Source organism: Orbicella faveolata, unplaced genomic scaffold (assembly GCF_042242905.1).
Source record: "Orbicella faveolata isolate gen_17 unplaced genomic scaffold, um_ofav_v1 contig_24, whole genome shotgun sequence".
Classification (NCBI taxonomy): Eukaryota; Metazoa; Cnidaria; class Anthozoa; order Scleractinia; family Merulinidae; genus Orbicella; species Orbicella faveolata.
This window is the reverse complement of record NW_028301552.1, coordinates 22405001-22424199: the sequence shown is the minus strand read 5'-3', so window position 1 is coordinate 22424199 and position 19199 is coordinate 22405001. Positions and strand designations below refer to the sequence as shown.

General features: G+C 38.9%; 4 pseudogenes across 1 annotated transcript; 2 read left to right on the top strand and 2 right to left on the bottom strand.

Annotated features, from left to right (window-relative positions):
- The first annotated feature begins 2351 nt into the window (after nucleotides 1–2351).
- On the top strand, nucleotides 2352–5563 carry LOC149110908 (uncharacterized; annotated as a pseudogene). Its single transcript, XR_016208145.1, has 2 exons — nucleotides 2352–3066; nucleotides 3740–5563. The product of XR_016208145.1 is annotated as an uncharacterized LOC149110908 (transcript).
- A 1782-nt stretch (nucleotides 5564–7345) lies between these two features.
- LOC149110907 (uncharacterized) lies at nucleotides 7346–9034 on the bottom strand (annotated as a pseudogene).
- Nucleotides 9035–12536: 3502 nt separating this feature from the next.
- LOC149110906 (uncharacterized) lies at nucleotides 12537–13786 on the bottom strand (annotated as a pseudogene).
- Nucleotides 13787–14697: 911 nt separating this feature from the next.
- LOC110052330 (uncharacterized) overlaps nucleotides 14698–19199 on the top strand; it is a 17167-nt pseudogene continuing 12665 nt past the window's right edge.

Here is a 19199-nt window from a genome sequence, read left to right as displayed (position 1 = left end):
TATATTGTGAATCAGTTGCGAGAGAATCACACGGTTTTGTTTGTCAATGTGATAAAAGTAATTATAAAATCTAGAGTCTTTATTCCCCTTTGTTTGATACTTAAACCTCAATTGTTTTTTTTTCTCTTCTGCAATAACTGTGGTGAACCTCAATTGAAGCTCAAGTTATGTCCAGTGGCGTATTGTCTCATTTCCGAGAAACTAAAGGGAACCCTTCTCGGCGTCGAATAATTTCACCAGGCTCTTCATTGTACATCGTACTAATCGCCTTTTGTCTTGTATGGATTTCTGCAATTTACTCTGTTAAACGATGACTACGCTCCATTTGAATAATCGAAGTATTCAATATTCAATCAAATCAAAGTTTATAGAGGTGAATGGTTTTAAAGCCCGAAAAACTTCACAGTAGCAAACAAAGATACCAAGATTTCCATGACCGTGCACAATCTTTTGCTTTGTGCTCAGACATTATGCACGAATTAAGTAGCCGTCAGTTTCCCGGTCACAAAATCTATTGCGTTTTACACAGAGTCAAGGGAACAGAACATACAACAAAGAACTTAGTCGGGCTTCACAGCCATTACCTCTATTGACTAAGTTCTGGTGGAAGAGAGAATCGCAGTCTTCCTAATATTTGTTAGCCTAAATATTTGTATACTCAATTCTGAAAGGTAGAGACTAGCTGGTTAACATCGTATTAACCATTTCAACTCTTCTCCTAAGCGATTAACTCGAAGAAAGTCGACATATTCATGGTCATACATAGATTGCATTCAACATTCGCGGTATCGAAAAGGTAAGCCATGTTCATGCAAATCTAAGTGGACTGCATTTTGTCTGTAAATAACTCCATGCTATTCGCAGATAACGATCGATGCTTAAGAATATGTGTAGACTATATAGAGCGTATGCACTCACGTGTCCTGCATTCATGCAAATTTATTGGAATCAAAGCAAGTGTTTACATAAGAAAAGAGTTGAACTCCCACAGGATTGGTTTGGTACACCAACATGGCCGCTGTTTCATGGTTTTGGAACACCACTGACGTCATGTGCATACGCTCCATTCAAGATTGAAGAATGAAAGAATGGGAAAAAAAGGAAACTAAAGAATATTAAGAGCCAGTGCCCATAACTATGGACCAAACAACGGCACAAGTCGAAAAATCGATTTTGCTCATTTTTTGCCCATAGATTGGCCCTAGCTAGTAAACAAACGGACCATAGTTAGTTTCTGCTAATGCAGCTTTTTTGGGGAGAAATTTGCGAAAAACTATTTTGCCCCGATTGAGCTCAAAATCTACTTCCTGTTATGCTAAATTTTCTGAAAATTTGGTTGCTTTGCGCGTCGCACAGCAGCTACTTAAGAATCTCTCAATGGTCTTTACATTCAGCTCAGGTCTTCATGGTATGACTGAGTGAAAAATAAAATAAATCGAGGTTTCGTTTGAGCCCGAAACGAGATCGAACAGAAACGCAAAATATTACGATGTGCTGCAAACGAATTATAGTACTAAAATATCGCCATATTTTTCTATGGGCTATAACTTTAAATGCCATAAAAGCACTTTCTACGGGTTAACTGTACACCCACCTGTTTGAAAATCAAAAAATATCTCTGGGCAAATGGTTTTAAGTCGCCCGCGTTGGCCTGTGCTTCTCACGAATTTTTCCCTGAACCGCCGTGAGAATGTAAACAATTGCGTGACGCGGGCGTCCACCGTGAATACATAATTCGTTTCCAACAAACCGCAGATGGCTATCTTAGAACATTTGGGTGAAAAAAGAAAAACATAATGGACCACTTTTAACTTTAATATTTTGAAAGTCATCGCTTCGGAAATTTCGTTAATTAAAAACGCCAATTAAAAGCAATTTACTTGGAGTTTGGGTGTTACTGCTATGTCGTTTTAAGCTGTCGTTCTTTCTTTGATCAGTTTAATTACAAGAGCGAGTTCTAGAAAGAAAATCGTTCTAAGTTCATTTGTTAAGCGTGATGACAAGTTGATATTGTTGGTTTGTAGCCTTACGTGATCTGAAGGAACGCTACAGTGATTAAATTTGTATTTGTTGATTTCGACGGATCGATTTTCGGTTAAACCTTTTTATTTGTACCAACACATTTAGTGCCTTTTCTCCGGCTAAAAAGTCAGAAAAAGTAAAGTAAACAAATCATAAAAGTTTAAATCATAAATAAGAGGCATCGACAGTGCGAGTGTCTCGGTAAGCTGTTAATTTGAACAATTACTGTGCTGGACGGATTGCTTTCCATGTTACGCACGTACTATACATATAGTTCATTGTGCGCGAATGTTTCTGTTTCAAACAACTGAAATACTCAATGCTTTTTTTTCTTTTTTTTCTTCAGTATTAAAACTTAAGGTTAGAGTTAGGCTAAACCCTAAACTGTTTTGGCGGCCAACCTATTTTTGGCTAATTGCTTAATCAAATTATATATATATTTCATTGAAATTCGCTCTTCCGTGACCGACTTCCGCTAACAAAACAAGATGGATGTTCGCTGTTCATTTAAGACTGCAATCCTGGTCAAAAGTGTTGGGACAGTTACGGCAGTTGACTTCACAGGCAGCCTCTGTTAAGACCAAAACCGCGCAAGCCCGCCTACCCCTCTCCCCCTGTCAATGTTGATAAAATCTTGAAGAAAAAAAATCCTTGACAATGGACCTCTTTAGCTTCGCGGTCACGTGCTCTACATTGGGTAAACAAAACATTCAAGATGGCGGGCGCTAATGAACTTTCTGTTGTAGCGTGGACAAAATCGTTGCGAAATCTCGCTAAAGTGTCCGCGATTACAATAGTAAATCATCTAAAAGGATGTGGAAAAAAAGAAATTGGAGAAAAAGGTTATAAATTCTTCACAGAAAATTACATTCATGATGTATTCGTGAAAGAAGAAGACAGTCGATCGAGGACCTGTTATGTCAAAGGCCGTTGTTTCCGAAGCCAGAAGAAGAGCGAAGCTCCTCATACCGTAAAATTGAAGATTGCTGCAGACAGAGAAGATAAAGGAAATGTGGAAGAAGCAGAATGCTCATGCAAAGCGGGGTAAATATAACTCGAAGTTCCACCACAATTACAATATAATTATCACGCTGGTGTAGGCCGTGACTTTAGGTCACATTCCACAGGTCAGGATTACAGGTCACGCGTACACATCGAATACTAAGCCGAAAAGTGTTTCGTCGATTTAAAACCGACGATAGTTAACTGGGCTTTTTGAACCTGCCGTAATTTTTTTAATCAAAAATACAAAGATTTGTGTTTTGTTTTGGACGCGGTAAAATTTTCATTAAATTTTATCCAGATTTTGAAAGCTCTAATTATGCTTTCATTAAATCCAACGGTCAGTGTGCATGTTAGCAGGTGAAATGTTTTTTTTTTGGTAAAATCTGTTTCCAACCTACATTAATCTGCTTTAACCTGTAGATAACAATTTTAGCAATAATCTGAATTATTTTGAAGTCCAATAAATTGTTTATAAATTATGTTCAGGTTGAAACAAATCAGCTTAGGTTGGAAACAGATGTAACCCGAGAACCAATTTAACCTGCAACATATACAATCACGTTTCAATAACGTATGGAAATCTATAGTTTTGCATTGTTTACAGTGTGCAATTACTAATAGAGAGTTAAATTTTAGTCATATTTCCATGTGTATATAAATGTACTGTATTGATGAGTTGCAATGTGACAAAATACAAATAACTTAATTGCAGGGTTGGAGGCCACTGTAACCATGTTTTTGCCTTGTTGTACCTGCTAAATCATTGGAGTATGTTGGGGATCACGGAGATCCCAGCAGATCAAACTTGTACAAGTGTGCCGCAGCAGTGGCACAAGCCACGAGGTGCCAGTATTGAACCAGAACCAGTAATGAAATGTACCTTTGTCAAAGCCTCGTCTGACCAAGGTGGCAAGCGAAAACTGGCTCCAGTAACTTGTAAACTTTATGATGCAAGGGGTAAACATCTCAAGTTAAATGGGTGGAAGCAGCAAGATGTGATGGAAATGTGTCATTACCTTTCAAACGTAGAAAAATATTCCCCTTTTTCATACCTGATCAGTGATCAGGAATGTTCAACAGCTACACATACTGTTTTTGGGAATGTCCCTCTTGGTTCAACTTTAGGGTATCAACTAACTGATTTAAAGGAAACCAATACAACCTTTGCTTTTTATAAACCAAACAATTGTGTAACACTTCCAAGGGATCAGCAACCACAGGGGTTTTGGTTTTTCCCAAGATTCCAATTTCTAGTGCATGCAGTCAGCCATTTATTCCTCCTAGTAGCTTTACACATACAAAGTGGGATCCAATTTTGCAAAGCATTAGCATAAACAATGAACGAGCTTGGGACCTTCAGATCAACACTGTTAGTCAAGCTCAGGAGCCCACATGGTTTGAAGAACATAAACTTCGACTAACGGCTTCAAATTTTGGGAAAGTACTTCATAGAAAAAAAAGAGCCTACAGAGCCATTTCTTAAAAGTATTTTTGAAGCAAAGGATCTTTCAAATGTAGCATCAATTCGTCATGGAAAACAAAATGAAAAAGTAGTTAGATCTCACTATGCAAGAAAAATGCAGAAACACTTGGATAAGAACTTTACAGTATATGACAGTGGTCTTGTTGTTAACCCCACCCACCCCTACCTTGGTGCTACCCCAGATGGTAAGGTGTTTGACCCAACTTCTGACCATCCCTTCGGATTACTAGAAATCAAGTGTCCCTACACTTGGAGGAATCACACCATGGAAGCAGCATGCGAGGATAGAAACTTCCCCTGCAGTATGGTTGATGGAGTCCCAAAGCTTAGAACTGATGATAAACAGGGTTATTATGCACAAATCCAGGGACAACTTGCCCTTAGTGGCTTACCTTGGTGTGACTTTGTAATATATCTATCAGGATCACGTAGTCTTTTTGTACAACGTATTAACTTTGATCCTACCTATTGGAACAATACACTGTTACCTAAATTAACCATGTTTTATTTTAAGCATTCCATTCTATTCTTGAGCAAAGAGAGGGCAACATCTGTTAATCCATGTGAACAGTCACTTTGCCACACCTACAGTGTAGCCCATTGGGAGTAGTAACTGTTAATACTGCATCAACATTAATGCACCAATTGAGGCTCCTTTGAATGGAAAAGCAAGGAAAACAAGGGTATTTGTTATTGTTGCAAACAAGTGCATTACTTAACTTTCCCTGGTAGCATTAGGTACAGGGTATTTAATGTATCTCACGTTTCTGTCACTGTTTTGCTTTGCAAGTAGATCTTGATTTTTGAGTTATTTTTTTGTAAAAAAAATACCTCTTAGTCGGCGCGTCGGGTATGTTATGGACGGGTCAATGGGTGAGTGAGTGAGTGAGTGAGTGAGTGAGTGAGAGATGTATGTATGTCACACCAATCAGATTGGATCTACTATGAACAGCCAATCAAATTTCTTCTTGTAAAGGTAAATGGTACGTGAGAAACACAAGGTATGTATAAACACATGGACTTTGGTAATTGAAAAATAAAGAGTGACGTGTATGTTGCCGGTTTGTGATTTTTAGTCCGGTTTGGAGGGGAGTGTGACAGTTACATACGTACATTCGGTTGTTTTAGAGTGCATAATTTTCAGTGTAATGGTGGCTAGTTATGAAAGAGATGAGTCTTGAGTTTTGAAGCAGTTCATGGGTAGTAGGCAAATGGCACGAGATATTTTTATTTTTAATTACAAAGGGTAACTTGATACTTTTGTTTTTCACAAGGAGTTAATTCAATTAGAGGTCACGAATCGTCGGTTCTAGTTCTTAGGACATGTTTTAGAGGAGACGAGACTATTTAGGTTTGAAGCAGTTCTAACGTTTACGATAGTAAGTGCAGGTAACGATTGTTTTGTTCTTATTGCATGCAAATATAACGAGATAGTTTAATTTTTTAGTTACAATGGGTAATTTGACACTCTTGTTTTTCACAAGGTAGTAAATTCAATTAGAGCTGTCGAATCGTCACCATTTGTTCCCATGAGATGTTTGCTATTTTTAGTTACAAATGGTAACTCGACACTGTTGTTTTTCATGTGGGAGTAAATTCAATTAGAGCTTACAAGTTATCGGCTATTGTTCCCAGGATATTAAACAAAAAAGAAGCTTTCATTTCTAGGGTGTTTTTACGTCTCTGCAGTAGCAGTTTAATATTTTTATTTGATGGGCATTTTATGACATTCTTTTCAGTCCGATATTTTTAAAGGTAAAAAGTATGAAAACTGTTCAAATGTTCTTTGAAGACTGTGTGGCACCAAGTTAAGGTGCAATTTAATTAAATCAGAGAGGTTTTTTCTCTTTCTTTCAATTTTCGGTGAAGTAGTGTTGTTACGTTGTGTTGTGTAAAAAGGGTAAACTTACGACTCGTATAAAATGCGAAAAGTTCTCTTAACTTGAGTATTTTTGAGCAAAAATTCCTCTTGGGGGCTGGAAGGGCTCCCGAAGGGGGTACTCCCAGAAAAATTGGTTGGGGGTGTGCGGGCCGCTTCCCAAAACCCTTACCCTATTTATGACCAAAATCTGCGATATTCCTTACCCTATTTATGACCTGACCAAAAATTCGAAACCCTATTTACGACCTGACCCTCAAATCAAAACCCTGTTTCAGACCTGCGTTATAATTAGCTCCCTAGTTCAAACCAATGTTAAATTACCGTAAACATATAAATTTGTGAAGGGCTTTTGTTGATTTTCTTTTCGATAATGATGAAAAAGTGGCTTCTTCTTAAAGCATACCCATATCAAGGCTAGAGTGCAAAAACCGTACCCTATTTATGACCAAAATGACCAAAATGAGCTAAAATCGATACCCTATTTATGACCAAAACGGCTGAAAAACCATACCCTTTGGGGCCGCACAGACCTATATAGCCCATATAAGGAAGTCCCCCCCCCCCCCGGGGGAAGGGCTACGTGATCGGTGAGTGAGGGAGTTATGCATGTGCGCGTGTCAGACCAATCACAGTGTGGGTTGAATCAAAGAACGAATAAAATTGCCTGTTAGAAAATAACATGGTGTCTACATTAATCTGGAGACGTGTCAGATTACTGTAGTTTGTTCAGTCAAACATTTTAGGGCTTACTATTTAGTTATCTTACCATTACCGATGTAACATCGTATGTACATCATAAACTCCCAGTTTCTTTCTTGCTGTACATCGCAACCAAAAAAACTTGTCAAATCAACCAAATCATTACTGTAAACAGTTCCATGAATACTCCTATCTCCGAGACTTATAGTTCACAAAAAAATAACTCTTGCACGCCTTGCGTGCCTATGTTTAAGTTAGTCTTTGACTTCTTCAGCTAAAATAGCATCCATAAAGTTTGAGAGCAAACAGCACACTGTCCAAAGTTGATTTATGGTTCCCAGTGAGCTGATTGGGAGTCTACTGTTGAAAATAAGAAAACGCCTGACCTTCCCAATAGCTCTTTCAACATGAATCCTGTGTTTAGCTATTGTTTGTGTTCTTATGACTTCATTTTCATTAAATTGAGGTTTTTCTTTTAAAAATGGAGGAATGTTAAGTTGAAGTCCGATTTTCTGTAAGTCTCCTCCTATGCAAACCCCTTGTCAGCCATTATGCTGTCACCTTCCAAGATTTCTGATACTTCCTTTTTTCTTGACAGTAAATCGAGAAATCCGCTCCTAAAAACTATCTGTTTGTCGGATATGGACCCTGTGTATAGCTGGGAGACAAACATAAAGTCTCCCATGGAATCGACTCCTACCAGGGATTTCAATGTATTTGTAGGTTTATAGTTTGAATAACTCTGGGACTGAATAACAAGGGAGGATGGACACTGAATTTTTAATTCAGTGCAGCAATTATAATAATGTTATTGGGATAATCTTCCTTGAACTTTTTGGGCATGTTTTCTAGGATGACGTTCCTGTGAGGCCAGATCTTCAGGGTGCCAAGTTGTATAAACAACAGATTTAACCATGTAATAAATGTATTTGATATTGTTGCTTCTGCGACATTAAATCTCATTGCTAAGTCAAGATTGGTTAGGCCTAGACGAAGCTTCATCATAACTAGTAAAAACTCGTCTTCCACAGATAGAACATGATCTCTTGAAGAACCATGATCAGCTTCTGGTTCCGAGCTCCCATCATCATCCCTTTGTGATTCTTGATCAGAGTCGAATAACAACGACGTATCAATTTTGCGCTCTTTGCTCGCCTTCGTGTTCCAGTATGTGATGTGCTTTCGATGACCACCTGGGAGAACAAACTCAAGTACCCTTCGAAACTTTTCATAACTGGAAAACCCAGTTAAATGGCTAAAATATTTCTTTTCATTACCTCTTCTGTGCACTAGATCTCTCAAAACACTCACCGAGAACCTATGCTCTCAATGTTTGATTGAATGGAACGCGAGACAAAGTTCTCCCTACCAGTTTCGTCGTATTCTCCTTCACCCTCGGATGCCGTTTCCGTTAATTCCGATTCTAGCAAAAGATTCACCTCCTCGATCTTTCTTCGTTTTTCTGGTAATGATCGCTCAGGTGTTTGTTTAGTCCAGCTAAAAATTGATGGACAGGCGCCGGCTCTCAGATGCCTTTTATTAGCGTGAGGGTTTACGAAATCTTCCTCTCGGAAGTGAACTGAACAAAGTTTTGAATATTTCGTGACCGCAAAATCTTTCTTCGTGTCCCTTTTTATCCTAGAGATCCAAACCTACAAGGTAAACAGATTAAATTACAGGTCCACATATAACACAAATTTACGCGATCGAGCGATCAGGCTACATGTGTTCACCTTGAGGAATTTCTTGTCCTCTGGGAATCCATGCCAAGATAGCTCTTCCATAGTTGAGTTGTTGTAGCAATCATAAGCACAACAGTAGTGCACCATTTTGAACGAAAACAAGCGAAATTACGTCGAAAGAAGAGAACGTATTTTAACTCCGCGTTCTCTCGCTGCAATTCCTTTGCAAACACGAATGTTTGTTTACCCGATGTAAGTCACGTGTTCACCCTATGACGTAACAGTCTAAAGAGGTCTATAGCTTCAGAATAGCCACTTTTCAAGAATTGTTCGCCTCCTAGAACAGTATTCTCGAACTAAAGAGACGAGAGGATAGATATTCACGTCTTATTCCAATAATAGCGATTTTTCAGCAATCGCGTTTGGTTCCAACACAACTGTCTAACCACTTTCTATTGTCCCTTTTTCCTTTTTTCCCACATCCGATCTAGTCTTTAGAATAGCTTCGTTTTCATCAAACATTGCTAGGGGGGAGGGGGTCAATTGTACTTGCTTCTATTCATCTTTTGTTCTAAAACGTTAAGGACCTAGTTGAAATCGAGGGTTTTAGCGCGCAAAAGGGGGAGGTGTCCCAACAACTTATGGCCAGGATTGTAGGTTTACACTAGAGGAAATTGTTCCGGATTCGTGATGAATTCGGAACGTTTTAGTGCCGGATTGATTTTGCCGTTTACACAAAAGTGGACGAATCCGAAATAAAAACTCCCCGGTTTGGTCGTTTCTCCGGAGATTTTGAATCCGGAATTTAAAGTGGGAACTTTGAATCCGAAAACTTTTGAATCTGGAGAGTTTTGTCGTGTAAACGATTTTCTCTCGAATCCGGATATTTTTCCGCCTGTGATCTTTTGAGTTTGCGGTGGAACGAAAATGGCGGATTACATGATCCAGTCGTAGTCGAGTCGTAGGCACACTGATGGCCATTTGATGGCGGTCGCTGGGTGATCACCTCGTGCTGTTTCAGGTGTAGGTAATCACTTTTATAATGGGTAATGCCATACTCCTCAGAAACCCAATTTATACTTTACTGCGCAGATGACGACGATGGCACGATCGAAAACCTCGACGGTTCTCGATATTAAGAAAAGACCAGAATAAATACCTGGAGGGACCTGACATGAGGGACAACAGTACCGTGGTCAGCGAGTTGAAAGAAAACTTCAGACTGTCTCAACCTACCCCTAGCCTTATTTTCGGAGGCATTTTGTTTCTCGTTGTCGAGGCAACAAACTGCTTGTTAACCATTCCATCATGAATGTTCCCGGAATTATCGTCGTGTGTAAACGGTTAAGAATCCGAATATCCTTTCACTGTAAACCCCTACTAATCCGAATGCTCTAAAATTGATGAATCCGGGAACTTTTACGAATCCAAAAAAACTCCTTTAGTGTAAACCTAGTCCTAGATCGACCACTGTAATGTTTATTTGTCTACCAGTGTTATGATCTGCAAATTTCAGTTAATTGATCAAACAACCAAAGTAGAAAAGATGGATTTTTTCCCAGTATGATCGAAACTTAAACGCAGTTTCTTCCTGGGCTAATTCAATTCAAGAAATTCCGGGTTTTCGAGCTGAGTTTAAGCATATTGTGTAGGTACAAATTTTCTACACAGCTAGAAGAGCGGAGATGCCATCACGCAGTTAGTAGTTTATAGAAATTATGGTATTTCCACTTGACTTTATTTGTCAGTCAATGATTCAATTGCCATAAACCATAGAGGATTGGTTAAGTGTATCTCTAAAACTGCCACTATATTGTAAGTTATCAGTGATTCAATAAAATAAATAAGTATTAAAATCATTTCCCGGAGTACTGTAGAAACATTCTTTATCAGGGATGTCGTGGGTGTTGCAATACAAATGAAAAAACATACATACTTATACTAACTTAAACAAAAAAAGAAAACAAAAAAAAAAACATTTTCCATTATTTTATCTACACAACGTTTCAAAAATTGCTTTCATCGGATTGCTGGAAACGAATATTTTACTCGAGAGTTGCTATCCGCGTCACGCAATTGTTTACATTCCAACGCCGGATTTTGGGCAAAATCTATGAGAAACACAGGCCAAGGCGGGCGACTTGAAATCATTTGCCCAGAGATGTTTTTTGATAGCCTAACAGGTGGGTGTATATTTAACCCGTAGAAAGTGTTTTCATGGTATTTAAAGTTATAGCCCATAGAAAAATATGGCGATGTTTTCACGCAATAATTCTCTTGCGACACACTGTAAAATTCTGCGTGTCAGTTTGATCTCTTTTCGGGCTCAAAACTAACCTTGATTTATTTTATTTTTCGCTCAGTCATACCACGAAGACCTGAACTGAATATAAAATCCATTGAAAGATTCTCAAGTAGCTGTTCCGCGGAGCGCGAAGCAATCAAACATTCGGAAAATTCAGCAAAACCGGAAGTAGATTTTGAGCCCAATCGGGTCGAAATCGTTTCTGGCGTATTTCTACCAAAGAAAGCTGTATTAGCAGAAACTAACTATGGTCCGTTTCTATTCTTACTAGGACCTATCTATGGACAAAATACAAGCGAAATCAATTTTTCGACTTGTGCCATTGATAGGCGATTTAAGTCCATTTTTATAGGCATTTACTCTTAATACTCTAGAGCTCCGTTACATTGAAATTAATGCTCCTTCTAGTGCAAAGAACTGTACAGTTAGCAAAAACTTGAGCGATATCTCCTCTTTTGACCTACGCAAGAGCTTTCTCGGGCCGCCACTGTGATGTCACGCAACGAATAAACTTAGAAATTCAAACGTGCTCTATCTCAAAATGAAGAACCCTGTCGAGCTAAAACTTTGTAAAACGTCAAGTGATTAGAAGGTCTTAAAGGTGATGAAACTAAAACTTCAGAAGGATTGGTATTTTTTAGTTTGGAAAATGATGACGTCACATGAAAACCAGCAAATTAACAGGCGATATTAGTCGATAATATATTTTAAACCCATGTTATGACTTCGGGATTACCGGGCTGAAAGCAAGCTTCTTTGCACAACAGCGCTAGCGGCCAGTGGATTGACCACGTAATATCCCCTCCGTTACACCTCCTTCATTCCCGGTCAGACCCCACTAAGGATGTGTCTAAAGCGAAATTTTTGACAGGCCTTGTTATCTCAATACTGTGCTATCAGATGTAATCTACATGCATGAGACCAATGCCGCTAAGACCCTGGGAATGTGTTAATATAAGGTATACCTAAACCGTTTCGAAAGACTGTAAACACTGTCTTCCAATCTCCCGTGGAAATACATGGTAACTGGTACATTTACCCATAACTCTTAGCGCCAGCTACCTTTCATAATGCCCATAAAATCGTAAAAAAATTCCAACATCTCAGACAAACCTGAGCGTTTTCCTTAGCAAAGGGAAACATTTGCGAAAATCTGGCTTTCCTTGCGCCTAATGGATTGTGTAAAGTTTGCATGGTATTGTGGTAAAATGTACAATCTTTCACTAAAAAAGTTAACATTAAAAAGCAACGACGTTTCCACCGCTCGACGGTCATTTTCAAGTTGAAAAGTAAAAGTTTTACATGCGCCTAAATATATACAATCGATTGTAAGAATGCTAATGAGACACTGACTAAAACCCTAAAATATTTACATAGAAACAATACAAGAAAATTGCGGCATGAGTAATAAAACGTTAAGGCGATAGAAACGATTTAAAAATAAAATAATTAAAATAATTAGGTAACTAGCTTCGCGCGGATCAAGTCACTCTGTTTGTTCAATTTTGATTGAAGTTTACGAATAAAAAGCATTTCAAAACTCAAACAGTCGAGTTTACTCTGACATTTTTTCAAAATCCTGAAATTGCTTCCAATAGTCTCTGGATCCTTTCCCTGCTCATCCCTTACGTGATTGTTGATCGCTCATGTTCCTCCACACGTTGATGTAGGTGTCGACTCGTGAAGCCGACACAGTCTGCATCGCACAGACCACACTTGTAATAGTAAACAACGTTTTGTTGATTCACAACTGGAGGTTTATGTTCCTTTGGTTTGAATTGTCCTTTGATCTTCTGACTTGTGTAGACAGGCTGGACAACGGCATCAATCTTTCGACTGAGATCACCGAGTTGGTGTCTTACCGCATTCGCCGATTTCCGGTCTTTGAACGGTAAGACAATTCTGATGGGAGCATCTTGTTCATCGGATGCTTGTTGTTTAGAACACACATTCTCAGTAACTTTCATTTCAATAAAATGTCTGACGATGTTCTCTACGAGGGTTTTGGGATAATGCAGGCGAGCAAAAACCATTTTAAGACGTTCACATTCTTGATGGAAGAACTGCCAATTCGAGGAGAGTTTGAACGCACGGTTTAACATTGTCTTCAGTAGAGAATGTTTATACCTTACGTCAACATGGCTTTGGTAATGCAGTAAAGGTAAATGCCCAGTATCGGTCGGTTTCACGTAAACCTTTGTATCTAGTCGGGGACCATTTCTGATAATCACCATTCCAAGAAAGGGAAGCTTGCCGTTGTCTTCGAGTTCCATAGTGAAGCTGTGTAAGGGGTGGATTTCATTCAGTGTTAATAAGAATTCAGAGGCAGATGAAACATCGGGCATTTTGGTGAGGGTGTCGTCGACATAGCGCTTATAGAAAACACGCATCTTGTTTTGGTTTTCCAATTTTTCTTCAATATTGCACATAAGCGCATTTGCCATTAGTGGCCCGAGGGGAGAGCCCATGGCAACCCCGTCCACTTGCTCATACAGATTTCCTTCGAATTGGAAAAGCTGGTTTTTCGTAGCAACCTCTAACAGCTCTATAATGTCCGTTTTTGTTATGTTGAGGTCATATTCCTTATTGAACCAATCGTCTTTGAAAGCTTTTTCCACTAGGATTTCGATTGTTTCATCTACTGGTACGTTTGCGAAAAGAGACGAAACATCGTATGACACTAAAATGTCCTGTTCGTCGATTTTCATCTCATGAAGATCACCAGCAAACGAGGAGATGTCGTTAACGGTTTGGTCGTTGACGGACAAAGGTTTTAGCTTTTCATCAAGCCACTTAGCAAGCTTGTAGTTGTAGGTTCTTGTTGCTGACAGGATTGGACGGACCGTTAGTTTCTTCTTGTGGGTCTTTGGCAAACCATAAAGGTGTGCGAGCCTAGAACCCTGTTGGATCAGTGAGTCGGCTATGGGTTTCGGAAGAATTCTTTGCACGATGGGGGACAATTCCTTCTCCTTTTTAAGTAGTGGGTGGTAATGCTTCGGAGGTCTTCCCTTTGCTTTTGGTCTTTCGAGACTGATGGGTATAAATTTAGTTTCATCACTAACAGATGATTCCTTCAGTAGGCTGACATACTCTGTTTTGTCTAAGATCACGACTCCCGAGCCTTTATCCGGTCGCGTAATTACAATATCGTCTCTCTTCTTTAGGTGACCTATCGCTCTCAACATTGATTTTGGTGGTGTCGGGCCTTTCCTCTTGATGTAGGTAAGGGCAATAGAACGTAGCGTTGCAGCTGCTAATTCTTTGTTCTCGTCGCTTAGTTTCGGCTCTAGTTTCCAGAAGGCTTTTTCAAAGGTTGCTTGTATTTCCATTGGTGAAACTGGCTGTGGAAGAGCGAAGTCCAGACCACGGTATAAGGCAAGCTTCTGAAAGAAGGACAACTGGAAGAAATCAATGAGGTTTACAATGAGATCCGTGAGAAATGTCCTCCCCTTCGCTTCGCCTGCATTCTGAGAACGATCGTCACTCTCCGTAAAGAGCAATATCTTCAGTTGATGAATGGTCACACAAAAAAGATCTCGAGGCTCCTCAGCAACAACGCTGATATCGACGAACATATGAAGAATCTATCTTCATATAAGTTGTTGGTGATCTTCATGAGATGAAAATCGACGAACAGGACATTTTAGTGTCATACGATGTTTCGTCTCTTTTCACAAACGTACCAGTGGATGAAACAATCGAAATCCTAGCGGAAAAAGCTTTCAAAGACAATTGGTTCAATAAGGAATGTGACTTCAACATCACAATCAAAGTGCTCTGTAAGCAAACTCGTTAATTGAACAAAAGAATTAAAATATTTTTTGGATTATGTTATAAGTATTATCTGGTTTAGGGAATATTGTGGTTGATTTTCATATTTAGAGTACGAGCAGTAGTTCAGTGTTCGCTAATAAGGTACCAAGGAAACAAAGTAACATTTGGATAAGAAGGCATTCCAACTGAAACCATCATACCATTACATTTGACAAGGGGGGAAGAGATCATGTGATTAAAACATTTATCATTTTTGTTTCTGGTTCACCAAGAAATGGTTGGCAGTAAATGTGGTTGAAAAGTGAACATTGGAAATATTGAAAAATCAAGGCAATACTGTCTTAATGAAAACATTAATCATTCTCCCTTTATCAACTGAGATAAACAGAAACGAGTTTTGAGTTTTGTTGCAAAATGGCATTTTCAGGTTCTGCTTATAAGGACGTACATGTACAAGGACACGTTCATGACATTTTCGATGGAAGTTTCTGATGTAAAAATTCTGTGAAATGCAAAGTCTAGGCGATATTTTCATTTCAAGTTGCAACAAGACGACGAGGAGACATGGGTTACTTTCCTTTGTCGAGGGAAATTAGAGAAAATTAAGCAAAAAGAAAGGAACAGACCTCCAGCTCATGTAACCAATGTAGGTATGCTGATGGTGAAGTATCCACAGCGAAGAATATCTAGTTCCATTGCAGCCTTAAGTTTCACTGACTTTAAAAACAATGACTAGTGAGAAAATCTCAGATAGTGCAGAGTGTAATTTACATCTCTGATGCAGTAGTCACACAGTTCCTCACCCCTGCTGTTCTTTCCCTCGGTAGTCACCTAGGCCTTTTTCCCTTTGCAGAATATGAGCGGACAAAAAACTTGATAAGACATATTCTTAGCCGTGCGTATGTTTCATGTTTGTGTTTTGCCCAAAAATAACTTACAATTACCGTTTGTCAAGACGGTTTTAAATTTATTGTGGTATTTTATCTTGAGTTTCGTTCATTTTGTAGCATTACTTTTCACGCCAACGTTTGTAATTTGATGCTTTTGTTTTCCTCGCCAACGTATGCAACAAGATACCTTTGCTTCCACGAAAATATAAGAAAGATGTGTATTTTTTTAACTTACTGCTGGAGATAAATGGAATATAAAAGTTAAATATCTGCTGAAAAGTTGAAGAGGAACGATTTTGTTTTATTCAAAACATTAATTTTCATTTCACCATAAACAAGAATTAATCTAATTATCAAATAGTCACGTCGAATCACGGAATAGTGCGATCTAATTCTGTTGCCAGCCGAGTTGGTGTAAACAATAAAACCACATCAAACTAATACACAATGCCATTGAGTAATACAACTGAGGAGCGTTTCAACGAGAAGTACTGAAGGTCGAGATCTTTACTTGACCGAAATTATATCCCACATCGGTGAGCGAGTCACCTCATCGACTGATGAAATTAATTGGAGGTTTCAGTAAGCGCCACGGAGTCTGAGGCAATAATAACGAAGTTTCTTTTGTCCGAAAGTTTCGGCTGAATATGATCTTTGGGTTCTCTTTCATAGAAGAGGAAATAAACAAGCTGCTAAGGAGAAGCAATATGTTCCGATTCTCTATTTCAACCCTGGCAAACACACAATAGTTATAAAACAGCAGACGACATTTCCTGAATAGAACTAGGGAAGATTCCAGAAGATACGCAGTCACAGTAACGTTCTTTGGACTAAAAAAAGAGAACTGACGCTACCTGAAATATAACTGCTATCCCCAGCCAAAACGAGAATGTGATATCACTCATTACAAAAAATAAAAAAAAACGTGCATCTGAACTCGAGAACGGAGTTTATCACACTAGCAATGCTAGAACGCATGCGTCTTATATTCTATGAAATGTATCTTTCACCTAACATATAGTCGACTTTGACGCTAACAAATCTGCGCATGCGTTTGGAGCAAATTGCTTCTCTTCTTGAGAGAATGGCACCACAAGGATAGCATGAGATTTGTAAAACCATATATATATTTTTGCCATGTTATCACGTTTTGCGTAGTGCACTCGGGTACCTAATGCACCCAGCCCCTCCCCCCCTTCCCGCAAGGCTAATTGATTAATTGAAATTAATTAATTAAACAAACATTAAAGTTTACACCTCAGGCGTTAGTGCGTTAGTGTCTTAGCGAACAGCAGCCCCCTAAACCATCCCAATAGTGCACTCTGCACTAAAAACGATTGGAAGAAAAACTAGTCTGCGAGAGCATCCGGTTTTTTTGGCTCTTGGTTATTTTTTTTTTCTTTTTTCGCATGAAACAAGAGCAGAAAAAAAAAAAAAACAGGTGCCCTTGCACGCTAAGGAAAAACACAAGCGACTCGAATGAGCCACGTGTTTATGAGCTAGGCTCAGGGGCCAATTCAACCGGAAGTCTGATATTTTCGGACTTCAAATCGGATCTCTCCAGGGTCGCTCGTTTCCCGACCGCTGGTCAAGGTGAACGAAGACTCTTGGTACAAGCCTGCTAGCATTCCAGTGGAAACACCAACTAGTCTGTCTGCAAGAACAATTTGTGATATCACCGGAGATTTCGATCTTATCTGATACTCAGTGCCTGTTTACCGACCAGTGCGTAATTTTAGCAATTTTGACCTTCAGGTTTGATTTGCAATACTTGATAAACAATTACACTGAGGCCTCGTCCACACTACGTCAGAGAAATTTGAAAAAGCAGCTTTATTTCTACGGTTAGGTCTTCCGTCCACATTAATTCGCCACGAAAACGGGCGCTCGTCAAACGAAAACACTGCCGGCTTTTTTTTTTTATGTGAAAGGAAAACATTTTCAAAATGGAGCTTTTCCAAAACGATGACGTCACGATTTCCTCAAACACAAATCCAAAATGACCGGTGATTGTTGCTTTTTCAAATTTCTCCAACGAAGTGTGGACGGAAAACATTTAATGTGTTTTCAGAGTGATTAACACTCTTTTCAAATTTCTTCGGCGAAGTGTGGACGAGGCATTAGTGTTTGCGGTTCCAGGGTAGCCATTCAAAGTTAATGCTTACATAGACCAAAACATCCCGCATGAACGCCTCCAGATAGACTTGCCACGAGTAGACTTCTACTTCTATACTAGTGAGACAATCTCAGATAGTGCAGAGCGCAATTGATAGCTCTGATACAGTAGTCCCATAAGTACTCACCCCTGCTCGGTTCACTTCCGGTTTGTGTCTACCTTGGTAGTCTGCTACGGCTTTTCCCCTTTGCAGTGTGTATGTTTCAAGGTTGTATTTTCATTCAAGGCCCAAACATTACGCACAAATTAATTACTACCGGTGCTTTAAGTTGATTTTCGTTCATTTTAAATTCAACAATACGCTGAAGCAGCAAACGTGACAATTTAGCTCTTCACGCCAACTTTGTAACTTGATACTTTTGTTTTCCTCGCAAAGCCATGTAATATGAAACCCCTGTTTTCTCCAAAACATACGGAAGATGTCCTTGTTTTTTGGAGATAAATGAAAGAAAGTTAAATATCTGATGTAGTGATGAAGAAACGGAACAGAGACGATGTTTTACTAAAAATGCAAATTTTTACCGATGAACAAGAACTAATTTAATTATTAGATAGTCACGAAATACCACTTTCTTTTTCTGTTGCCACCTTTGTTGTTAACAATAAAACAATTCAAAATTAACACACAACGATATTGATTTTTGCTGAGAAGCTTTTCAACGAAAAGTATTGAAGATAAACAGTGCTACTTGGCCGATAGAATGAGTCTCCTCAAAGACTGATTAAATTAATTTGAACTTTCATTAGGTGCCACGGCGTCTGCAGCAATATTTGAGCATTTTCCTGGTTTCTTTTGTTACAAATTTACAATTTGCGGAGTATTAAAGCCACTAACTTGAGAACTTTTTGGTCTCTCTTACAGACACAATTAAGGCAAGAAATAAACAAGTCGCTAAGGAGAAGCAATATATTTGAACCCTGACAAGCACACTATTGTAGATTGAAAACAGCAGATGATATTTGTTGAACCGACTTGTTTGTAATTCTAAAAGCTACGCAGCCACAGTAACGTTTCACTTTTGCAATAAAAAGGGACAATTGGCGCTACCTGAAAAATAACTGCCGTCCTTAGTCACATGACACGATATATAAAATACTGCGTGTAAAGATAGTGTATAACACTAACAATGCTAGAACGCATGCGTCTTACATGTTGAGCTCTACCATAAGGAAAACCACTCAACATTTGTGCGTGATTCCGTATGCAATGTATCCTTCACCTAATATAGAAGCCACGAACCCTAACTAATCTACGCATGCGTTTAGGGCAAATTAGTTTTG